At 41.9% G+C, this 11,821-nt stretch overlaps 1 pseudogene; it reads right to left on the bottom strand.

Moving 5' to 3' along the window:
- Positions 1-6,721: 6,721 nt before the first annotated feature.
- Positions 6,722-6,839, bottom strand: LOC126254254 (5S ribosomal RNA; annotated as a pseudogene).
- Between the last annotated feature and the right edge of the window lie 4,982 nt (positions 6,840-11,821).

Below are 11,821 nucleotides of genomic sequence, written 5' to 3' on the forward strand. Positions count from 1 at the left end.
ATTTCACATTGGACAGAAGATATTAGTACGTACACACTATTTATCCAACAAAGGAAATAGTAGATGCAGTAAATTTGAACTTCTATACGCAGGTCCATATCGGATTCGCAGCATTCCTCACCCCAATGTAGTACACGTCGAAACTTTGAGAACCAGAAAAACCAAAGGGAACCACCACATATCGAACATCAAACCTTTTATTAAATGAACATACTTTATGATTTACCACACTGTAATGCCATTTCCTGATTTTTATGACCACTTATGCAATTATATTCACATGAACACTTACTGATGATTGTCGTATTTTTTCTTGGCAAGTGCCCAGCCAGGTAAGGTTAGCAGTTCACATTTCTTGTCGTTATACACCCTAGACCGTGCATATTTTCCATTTTTTATGTATGTATGATTGTTTTCCTGTTTTGTCTGTATGCACTATGAAATAGTTAAGATATAACAAACACCAGTTGACTTTAACATTTTTGCCTTACGATATCTCAACATCGTGACTACTTTACTTTTTTTTGCTGCTACATTGTGATACACTGTGTACATTTTTGCTTCTGAACACTGTCGATGTTTTTGACATATTACGTTTTCTGTCATGTTATGCTGTATGCTCAATTATGTTATTATATGGGTATATGAATTAAATGCAAGACATTAATCTTTGTTCATCATTTTCAGAAAGAAATAACGTGTAAACGAAATAAATTAAACAGAAATGGGAATTTCACCTTCGGAATGAACGAAAGAGGATGCAATACTTCGTGACGAAGAGTAAATGGATCAGAATTAAGAAGCATTAACAAGAATATACTATACACATCGTAGAGTAGCAGTCTTAACTAATTTTTTCTTTCAGAATACGAGGCGATTGATGCAGGCTGTCAGACAGAACTACACATCTTAGTTTTATTGATGAAATATGCTAGAAATAAGGAATAGTTGTATAATGAATAATGAAGTGACTTTTTTGCAGATGATAATGAATGGTGATGAATAATGATGAAGAATATGATACTATGGATAATGAAGGGTTTTTTTTTACAGGTGATGATAATAATGGAGTTATGGTGATATGGATAATGAAGTTTTTCTTTGCAGATGAAAATAATGATGAAGTTCATATATTTGCTGTTAGTTAAGAGATGCTATGTAGTTATTTAAGTATTTGTTGCAGTTCGTTTTGACAGTATGTCTTATATCGCATGGTATGATGACTGAAGGTTTTGGAAAGGACAGCTAGAGAACATATATATATTTTTATACACATTTCACTACCTGTTAATTCGAAGATCACTACTTTTCAGCATAATATGCGTTTCTTCTTTCAGTTTAATAATTCATTTTGTATATTTTGCAGTAGAAATTATTCATGAAATTAATGTGCTATAAGCAGTTGTTTATTAAACCTATGTCATTTATGAATGTGATCACATATACTCTACTTGTTTCATAACCTTGCTACAGCTGACTCATGACGAATGACGTTACACATCTTCATTTGCAGCAATAACTCAAAAGCAAACAAAGGAATTACCAGTCCCAAGTAATGCTACTAGTTTAAGAGAGTTCTGAGTAATACTGATCAGCTATGCATAGTATGTCACTTCAATAATAACTTCTGAATAATGCATAAAAAAATGCTTTGTAACTGGCCAATGAATGCCACTGTTTATTGTAGTGAGATGACCTATGATGCCAATGATTACTATAATTAGATTAATTATGTATAAATGGTATGGCAATAATTAACTCATTTTGAATAATGACTTCTGAATAATACAAAAAAAATGCTTTGTAGCTGGCCAATGAATGCCACTGAGTATTGTAATAAGATGACCTATTATGCCAATGATTACTATAATTAAGTGAATTATGTTAATACTATGCCATTCTTTAGCTTCTGTTTTGAATGATGACTTCTGATGGTTTGTAACTGGGCAATGAGTGCCAATAATTACTATATTCAGATAATTTATGAACAGTATTCTGTAATACTACATACATGGTACAGAAATGTTCAGTAACTGGGCGATGAGTGCCACCAGTTACTCCAATCAGTTGTTAGACTAGTGTAATTCTCAATGAAGACTACTATGTGACTTAATGTCCCTCACCTTCTGACCTGATTACCAGAAATTACTGCAATATTCATTTGTCCTGTCTATCATCATGATCATGGAGCACTATATTTGGTTTTTGCACTAGTTCTACGTTGGTCTACTTTACAAGAACATGGTGTGACACGACATGCTGTCCACCACCTTGAGCGATGGAGATGTTATTATGGTCCCACTGTTTGGTGTAGCTAGTGTACTACCAAAATGATAGCATGGAATATTATTACGACATTTCAGTGTCTTGGCTACACTGATTAATACTTCAAGGAAAAGAACTTCAGATTGTCTCACTTGGTGTGCTTCTGTAGAAAGATATGGACTTTCAGTGCAGCTGCGTGCAAAGTAAAGTGCTACAATCATGACGCAATCCTTCTCATTCCTTTCCTAATTCTTGTAAAATGATAAAGACATATACAGTGCGGGTGCACTTCATTTCATTTGTTAACAAGATCAGTTGTCCTAAAAATACTCAAGACTTCTATAGTGCGTGTGCACTTTATTTCACTCCTTGATATGTTTATTTGTTGTAAAAAAAAATGCTAGAGAGTTATACAGTGCGTGTGCACTCTATGCCATTTGTTAATATGATTTGTACTCATTACGTATACATTTTGTGATTCCCAGACATGTTCTGTATTACAGTGCGTGTGCACTTTCTTCATTTTGTTAACATGATTTGTATTCATTGCATATACATTTTTGTGATTTGCTGATATGTTCTGAACTTCAGTGCGTGTGCACTTTTGTCATTTGTCAATATGATTTGTACTCATTATGTTTATTTGTTGTAAAAATATTAGAGAGTTTTACAGTGTGTGTGCACTTTATGCCATTTGTACTCATTACGTATACATTTTTTTTGTGATTCCCAGATATGTTCTGTGTTACTGTGCGTGTGCACTTTCGTCATTTTGTTAACATGATTTGTATTCATTGCATATACATTTTGTGATTTGCTGATATATTCTGAACTACAGTGCGTGTGCACTTATGTCATTTGTTAATATGATTTGTATCCATTGCGTGTGCACTTTATGCCATTTGTTAATGTGATTTCTACTCATTCCGCATACATTTTGTGATTTGCTGATATGTTCTGTGCTCAGTGCATGTGCACTGTATTTTATTTCATGTTTTGCACACACATATATATGTATGTATATATTTTGTGATTGTAAAGTTAGTTAATTAAGAAAAATTTGTTGCTCATGGCAAGTCCAATTGACTCACCATCACTGCCAAATTTTTGCCCCCGCAGTGGGGGATTATGTAAGGGGTATGCTTCGCCGGCGGTGGGCGAGGCATGACAGAATCTCTGACCAGAGAGTAGTTTATTGTTAGTTGTTGCTTGTCGCTAGACTGCGCGAGTCTGTAGTAGTCAGTCGGATACAGTAGTAGTCGGTCGTCTTTAGTAGCGAGTGGACAGGTGTAGTCTGCGGGAGTCGGCATGCGTCGGCTGTGTGCTCTGCTCGCGACTCTGGTCAGGACGCTGGAGGATGAGTATTGTTGTAGAAGGTAAAGAAGCAGCCTTGCGCATAATTAATAATGTATGTTAATTGTAATTTAATTTGTTCAAAAAAATGCCCCAATAATAATTTTTATAATATAAAGTAACTCTTTTAAAGAAAAACATTCATTTCAATTTAAAGAACATTTCCAATGGATCATCACTCCTTTCAATAATCCATATATATATATATATATATGTGTGTGTGTGTGTGTGTGTGTGTGTGACAGCATTGCACGAAGCTGTGTCGAAGAATGTATAATTAAGAGCAGATATAGTTGCAGTTTTTATTGAGGTAAGAATTTTTGCTTTTTATTCAGAATACAGGGCCGAAGGTCAGCGCTGCTGCCCTTATAAAATTTACCAGATATTATTATTTTTGTTAGGAGGTTACATTTGGTTCATGGTTCATTATTTAATTAATGTTATTGTGTGGTTCATGGTCAATTATCATTCCTTAATTTTTGTGTGGAGGTTACGCTTGGCTCCTTTTTAAATTTTCATTTAATAATTTTTGCTGGGAGGTTACAACGTATAGTGTACGTATGAGTGATTGCCTAATGTCGTCTCTGCAACGTGATTCTCATGCCTACAGATGATTAAAACGAACTTGCCACTGACACTTAACACCTTGGAATTTCCATAAAATGAAATATCGTGTTGTGGTTTCGCTTCACTTCGATGTAGCAAATCAAAGCAATTATTTCAATCACAACTAGGATAGCGTAAATGATTTATTCTCAAAAAACTTGCCGAGTGCAAAAAAATTGTATAAGTTAAATATGAAGTACACAATGTCAGATTGTACCATAAATGTAATTTTGACGTCGGCAGGACATATATTTCACTTTCTTTAGACCGCACCCAGCTTTGGTACACTCACACAAAGTTGGTTGATACCGATTAGCGGTAAGAAACAGAAGACTTACATTCTGACTGGCACTTCCAGAAAAAGCTCAGTGGACAAGCATATGGCAATCAATACATTTACAGTGAGCTGTTCCCTATCCGCCAAGCGGAAGTGCGTGCATCACCTACTGAAGTATGGACAGTAGTTATACTGCACCAGTGATCTGCTGGTTGTGACGTTGGCCGCCGTGCAGTTGATGAACATGGAGTACCTGTAATTCTCTGCTTACACAGTGGACGCAATATGCCCTCCACAAACTCGTAGGGCTGAAATTATCTCGGTACAAAATAGAACATAAGTCAAGGTTTCCGTTTTCTCACGAGCCAGAAACAGAAATTCGACTCAAGTATTCTTCCGCAAAAAAGCACTTCAATGTTTGTCGGACTGCACAGAGAGGTAAAGAATCGTCTAGTAAACAGAACAACGACTCTTTTCACAGAGAAACGACTTCAAGCACTCCCTATGGCAAAGCCAACGCTTCTCAAAATCCAACCGTCAGTTTCTCTGCTGCAGTTATCCCAGCGAAGTCTCTAGGACGATCCGCGGAGGGATGTGTCTTCGATCTATCACCACAGGGAAGTGTCTCCATGCCATACGTCGGCTAGCTACCGAACACGCTGAGTCTATATATCTGCTCAGGCAACGATACCTAGTGGCTGTTACAAAAACATTACCTTGCACTGCACAGACCATGAATCTGCCGGCCAATCGCCTGAACATGATACTCCTTTCAGATTTTCTGGAAGTTTTCATTTCCCTTCCTACATCGCTAGCACTCTGACAATCAAATACGCATCTTTGACTTTCAGCTGGAGGTATATCCCGGCGCTTCCCATGAGAAGATTCCTCAGAAGTCAGCTCGCGACAGTCATTTATGACCCTGCGCATTCCTTCACACTAGAAAAGGATGTCTTTTCGTCCTGTTCCGTCCCGGATGCTCTTTCGCCAGGTACGCTATTCTGAATTTTTTTTTGGTCCACCAGAGTGCAACCTCCCCCCCCTCCCCCCCCCCCCCCGAACCCTCCCACCCCCCACCCCCCCGCACAAGCCACACTAAGGGGCTCTGCTGCCTCCAGCATTGTAAACCACCGTCTACTCCCCCTGTTCACTCACAGGGAAATAAATGTTCACCCCTGCAGCACACAACTACTCTCCTCCCAGCCCACTTTCAGCTGATAGCGACTTTGAGGAATGCATTACTCATGTCGTTCTTTCTGTCAGCTCTCAGCTCTCTTTAACTCCTGGAATGCAGTACTACAGGAACTGTTAGTACGTGGCGCTAGTCAGTATCAACCAATGAAATTATAAATAATCTGATAGTGCATCGTAAACAGTGATCTAATACAGATATAAATCGAAAAGGATTTACAGAATATGAAATGTATGTTGGCAAAGTGTCGCTGCCTTACAATATTTCATCCCTTTTTCTATATACAGCGTAATTGTAAAATCCATGAAACATTGCAAAAATCGTAACAGTTAACAGCCAAGAAAAATGAAACAAATGGTACAGTATGTAAAAGACAATCTCAATTTATTTTAAAACGTTTATAAATCATCTATATGTCCACCCTTCATCACACAGCACACATCTAATCGTTAGTCCAGTGCATATCTGGCCCCAACGTATCAGGAGTAACGGTAAGACCAGCTGTTGCGATGCAGTGTCACATGTCTTCGATGTTCTATTGTAGAGGTGGAAATAAGTGCTATCTTTCATGTAATCCCACAATAAAAAGAACCACATGGCCTCAAGGCTAACGACTGTGGTGGCCATTCGAGTAGTGGCAGTCAACAGTTGCAACACAGTCTATTCAGCGATGTGGCAACTTCTCATCCAGGTACTTTTGAATACAAATAATTTTTACACAGGTAATTTTATATATGGGTGCGGATTCTTGTTGAAAGATGAAAGCCCTGCTATCAGTTTCACGTTGCGCCACGTAACACAACTGCAGCATGTTGAAATAACCCTCCTGAACAGGCTATGAAGGCTCAAAGGTACCGACCGGCCGCCGTGTCATCCTCAGCCCACATGCGCCACTGGATGCGGATATGGAGGGTCATGTGGTCAGCACACCGCTCTCCCGGCCGTATGTCAGTTTCCGAGACCGGAGCCGCTACTTTTCAGTCAAGTAGCTCCTCAGTTTGCCTCACAAGGGATGAGTGCACCTCGCTTGCCAACAGCGCTCGGAAGACCGGATGGTCACCCATCCAAGTGCTATCCCAGCCCGAAAGCGCTTAACTTCGGTGATCTGACGGGAACCGGTGTCACCAGTGCGGCAAGGCCGTTGGCATATTGAAATAGGTGACAAATGTCTTTCACAGTTCTCTCAGCAAAAAAAGGAGGTTCAACAGACTTAGTTAGACATGACACAGAACAAGTTAATTTTCTTGGAATCCTGGATGTGTTGGATAGTTGTACATAAGTTCTCTATTCCCCATATGCGTTTGATGTGTCTGTTGACCTTACCGAAAGGATGAAAAGCGCCTTCGTAATTTGTAATTTGCTTTCGAAGTCATTGGTTCAAATGGCTCTGAGCACTATGGGACTTAACATCTGAGGTCATCCGTCCCCTAGAATTTAGAACTACTTAAACCTAACTAACCTAAGGATATCACATACATCCACGCCCGAGGCAGGATTCGAACCTGCGACCGTAGCTCGAAGTCATTTTCAAGATATTTCTGCATATCAATGCAGAACTGCAGACGGCATTTTTTGTGGCTTGCTGGAGGTCCAATTTGTGTGACTTCACTGTTAATCGGTTATGTTGAATTCTCCTTACTGCTGGCTAAATAGGAAGAATTTGAGGGACTTTGCAACACCACGTTCCTCACACCGAACACTATTCTGACAAGTCCGGTCACTCCTGACGTTTCGCATCGCACATAGAATCATCCTCGTCCAATGCTGTTGTAAACCGGTGGTGTCCTGTGAAACTTGTCGCGGAAAGCCCTGAGCACACTCGCTACCGATTGGTTACAGCAAAAGTCTAGCACACAAAACTGTGTCTGTGCCTTGTTCGCAGCCTTTCTTCAGCAGCTAAGGACGGTGGTGCCCCTGTCGGCGCTTTTACAACCTAACTTGCCAGTACCATCTTCAAAAAAATCTTTGAGATTTTGACTTTCACGTACTACATCATTTGTTACGTTATATATCGGTTCTCTAAAATATTTCATGGATTTTATAATTACTCTGTAGTAATATGGGCGTTCAATAATTAGTACAACACTCGTTTTTCTGAAAGCAAATTGGTTTTATTCAGGACTCCAGTGACCATATTATTTCCCTCTATTTTGGCTACAAAACCCTGTTTTTCAGCATAATCTCCGTTCAATGAGATGACCACCTTAGTGGGAGGGTCTGTACGCCCGCATGGTACCACTCTACTGGTCAACCTCATAGCCGACGTCTTGCGACATCAATAATCTTCCCAACATCCACATACTGCTTCTCCTTCATTTGGTCAAACAGAAGAAAGTCAGAAAGTGCGAGACCGGGGCTGTAGTGTGGATGAGGCAGAACAGTCCAATGAAGTTTAGTGAGCACCTCTCGGGTGCGCGGACTTGTTTGAGGCCTTGCGTTGTCATGTAGAAGGATATATTCGTTTGAATTTTGAGAGTGTCCGCACGTTTTAACATTGCAGAAGTCAGAGCTGTGTGCGGCCGGCCGACACGCGGGAGATCCCGCAGGTCTGCGCGATCTTGTTGTGATGAGACGAGAGAGTCTCGCCCAACGTGTCAACGTGCTTTTGTTTACTGCCCGTTCTCAGTAGACATTCTGCGAACGCCTATAAATATCTGCGATTTTCCGCTTTTCCGACAAAAGAAACTCAATGACAGCTCTCTGGTTGGAACGCATCCCCGTCACAGACGCCAGTTTGAAGGCTGCGCTTAGCGCCGCCACCTATCAGAACTTCATAATACACTACTGGCCATTAAAATTGCTACACCAAGAAGAAATGCTGATGATAAACGGGTATTCATTGGACAAATATATTATACTAGAACTGACATGTGATTACATTTTCACGCAATTTGGATGCATAGATCCTGAGAAATCAGTACCCAGAACAACCACCTCTGGCTGTAATAATGGCCTTGATACGCCTGGGCATTGAGTCAAACAGAGCTTGGATGGCGTGTACAGGTACAGCTGCCCATGCGGCTTCGACACGATACCACAGTTCATCAAGATTAGTGACTGGCGTATTGCGACGAGCCAGTTGCTCGGGTACCATTGACTAGACGTTTTCAATTGGTAAGAGATCTGGAGAATGGCTGGCCAGGGCAGCAGTCCAACATTTACTGTATCCAGAAAGGTCCGTACAGGACCTGCAACATGCGGTCGTGCATTATCCTGCTGAAATGTAGGGGTTCGCAGGGATCGAATGAAGGGTAGAGCCACGGGCAGTAACACATCTGAAATGTAACGTCAATGCCAACAAGAGGTGACCAAGATATGTAACCAATGGCACCCCATACCATCACGCCGGGTGATACGCCAGTATGGCGATGACGAATACACGCTTCCAATGTGCTTTCACCGCGATGTCGTCAAACACGGATGCGACCATCATGATGCTGTAAACAGAACCAGGATTCATCCGAAAAAATGACGTTTTGCCATTCGTGCACCCAGGTTCGTCGTTGAGTATACCATCGCAGGCGCTCCTGTCTGTGATGCAGCGTCAAGGGTAACCGCAGCCATGGTCTCCGAGCTACGATAAACCGCAATCGCGATAGGCTACAAACCGACCTTTATCAAAGTCGGAAACGTGACAGTACGCATTTCTCCTCCTTACACGAGGCAACACAACGTTTCACCAGGCAACGCCGGTCAACTGCTATTTGTGTACGAGAAATCGGTTGGAAACTTTCCTCATGTCAGCACGTTGGAGGTGGCGCCATAGCATCTTCTTCCTGTCGGTTAAATTTCTCGTCTGTAGCACGTCACCTTCTTGGTGTAGCAATTTTAATGGCCAGTACTGTACTATATGGGCTGAAACGGGAATATTTCACGATGTCTCACAAAAATTTCACATTTTTTCAACCGAAACTGGACGAGAAAAAAAGTGTTGGATTACTTATCGAATGCCCCTCGTGTAAGGTTGAGATAAATGCTTAACCGCGCAACACTGTGTAATCGGTTAACGATAACTATAACAACACTAACATAGTAGTTCCAGCGAATGTAACGCAACCCCTCTGCGGCGAGGCGAAAATGGTACGTCGTACGTGAAGAGCGAGCATCTGTCCGTGTGTGTGTGCGGAGGGGTTGGCGTCGTTTAGTGTTTATTATCACATGAATGGAGATCGGGCGTCATTAAAATACGAGTGAGCCGCTTTAACGACGCCGTAAAGGGACACGCTGGCGGGGTGGAAGCCCTGCAGAGCGCTGTGTTTGTCTTGGTGAGACCACTATCCCCCTCCCCAACCCCCCCCCCCACCAACCCCCTTCGCACATCGCTCGCGATCCTCTTTTGTGGCCCAGATCTGTGCTCGCGCAACAGCGCTTCCCCCTGAGGACGGTAATAACTCGCCCATCACGTTTTCTACGTTCATTAATTCCTCATTGAAATTTAATTAAGTTTAAGGTTATACGGAACTTTATAGGTTGTTCGGGCCACAGGATATTAAAAGAGGCGCCCGCGCGGCGGCCCTGATTTGCATTGTAGGGGGGCTTGGCGGCCGGCGGTTGCCTGCGAGAAATGGCGCGACTAATCTGCCCCGGCGCCCGTAGGTAGACGTGTTCTCCCGGGGCTGTGCAGTGGTGCATTTTTAATTACCCCCGCCGTCGCCCGAAGCACCTACTTACTGCTAGTCGCCTAGGTAAACTTTTGGACCATGACGTTTCCAACCCTACTGTAGGTGCCACAGGCATGGTGGTACTTCCGACCAACCGGTTTTGCGGCGTAGTATTTTTGACCTCCCCCCATTTACACGTACGCCGGTCGTTCAGCATCAGCGGACATGCTGTCACTGCCAGCCACTGTCCTCGCCGACAGCCTTCGTTTCCGTGCAATTTCGACCGCTAACTTCTTGATCAGACTCTCGGTATCGAGTGTCTTCTCCGTCCTCCTAAAAGTGACGTCAAATAAGGTGTCATTTGAGTTAATGATAAAATTGTTGACACGGAGCTGAATGTGATCAACTTCCTCTGCGACAGGAAGTTAGTGGTACAACCGTTTGGATCAGGGGTCTCCAAACTACGGCCCGCGGGCCGAAACCAGCCCGCGAGGACCGGCAAACCGGCTCGCGTTAGCTGGCTGGACATCCCCGATATCCGGCCCGCCAAATATTTGAGGTGGTACCTATATTGCCAACAATTGAGTTTCGAGGCCTATCGCGACCAATACACCGCGACATTGTCGGAGCTCTAACTTTACAAAGCGGAAGGTCATGGTTAAAATTGTGGCTATCCACAATAGACAGACAGTTTATTCTCCGTGCGATAGTGAAAAAAAAGAACGGTTAACAGACTAGTTTGGCGAAAACATTTTAAGTAAAAAAATTCTTTGCATTTTATTCTACTCACGAGTCTGGTGCAAGTCTTTCAAATGGACGCCACTTCGGCGACTAGCCTTAGTAATCTATCATTATGGAAGATGCTTCTTAAGCGAGGTTTCACTTTCTTTTGATTACGTTGTAAAATACAAATATTTTTATTTAAAGGCAATTACTCGCTACAAGACTACATAACTAAACTTATTGTTGCGCCACTTGAAATAACAATGCGTTGACATACTTTACCTCTGTTATGTCTTGCAGTAATAGTGTTCCTAACAATGATTTTGAGATTTTGTTAACTTTGCAGGACGCTTTCGCGAAGGATGTGCAGTGATATACTTTTTTGTCGGTCAAATTCGCCAGAATAAAATATGCCAGAATCTCGGTCCGGTACGTCCACCAATCAAAATTATGTAATTAAATAAAAATCGTAGTTCGTTTCAGATTTTTGCGATTTCATATTTCCTTTAGCCTTACATTACGGTGATCATGGAGTGATAGGGTGCCTAAATCCCACTACGTAGATCTTGGCCCTTATGACTTCGTGGACGAGTCAATGTGGCCCGCGGACTAAAAAGTTTGGAGACCCCTGGTTTAGATAAATGCACGTAACCGCGTTATGGTTAACACATGCATTTCCTCCATTTTAGTTAGTCTAATTCTGTTCTCACAAGTTTCGTAAACAGGCTATGCGTCAGACCAGGAACTTGTTCCATTTCACACGCCATGTCCATCGCGGTTCACATTATCTCTGTATTTTTCAGT

This window comes from Schistocerca nitens, chromosome 4, assembly GCF_023898315.1.
Source record: "Schistocerca nitens isolate TAMUIC-IGC-003100 chromosome 4, iqSchNite1.1, whole genome shotgun sequence".
Lineage (NCBI taxonomy): Eukaryota > Metazoa > Arthropoda > Insecta > Orthoptera > Acrididae > Schistocerca > Schistocerca nitens.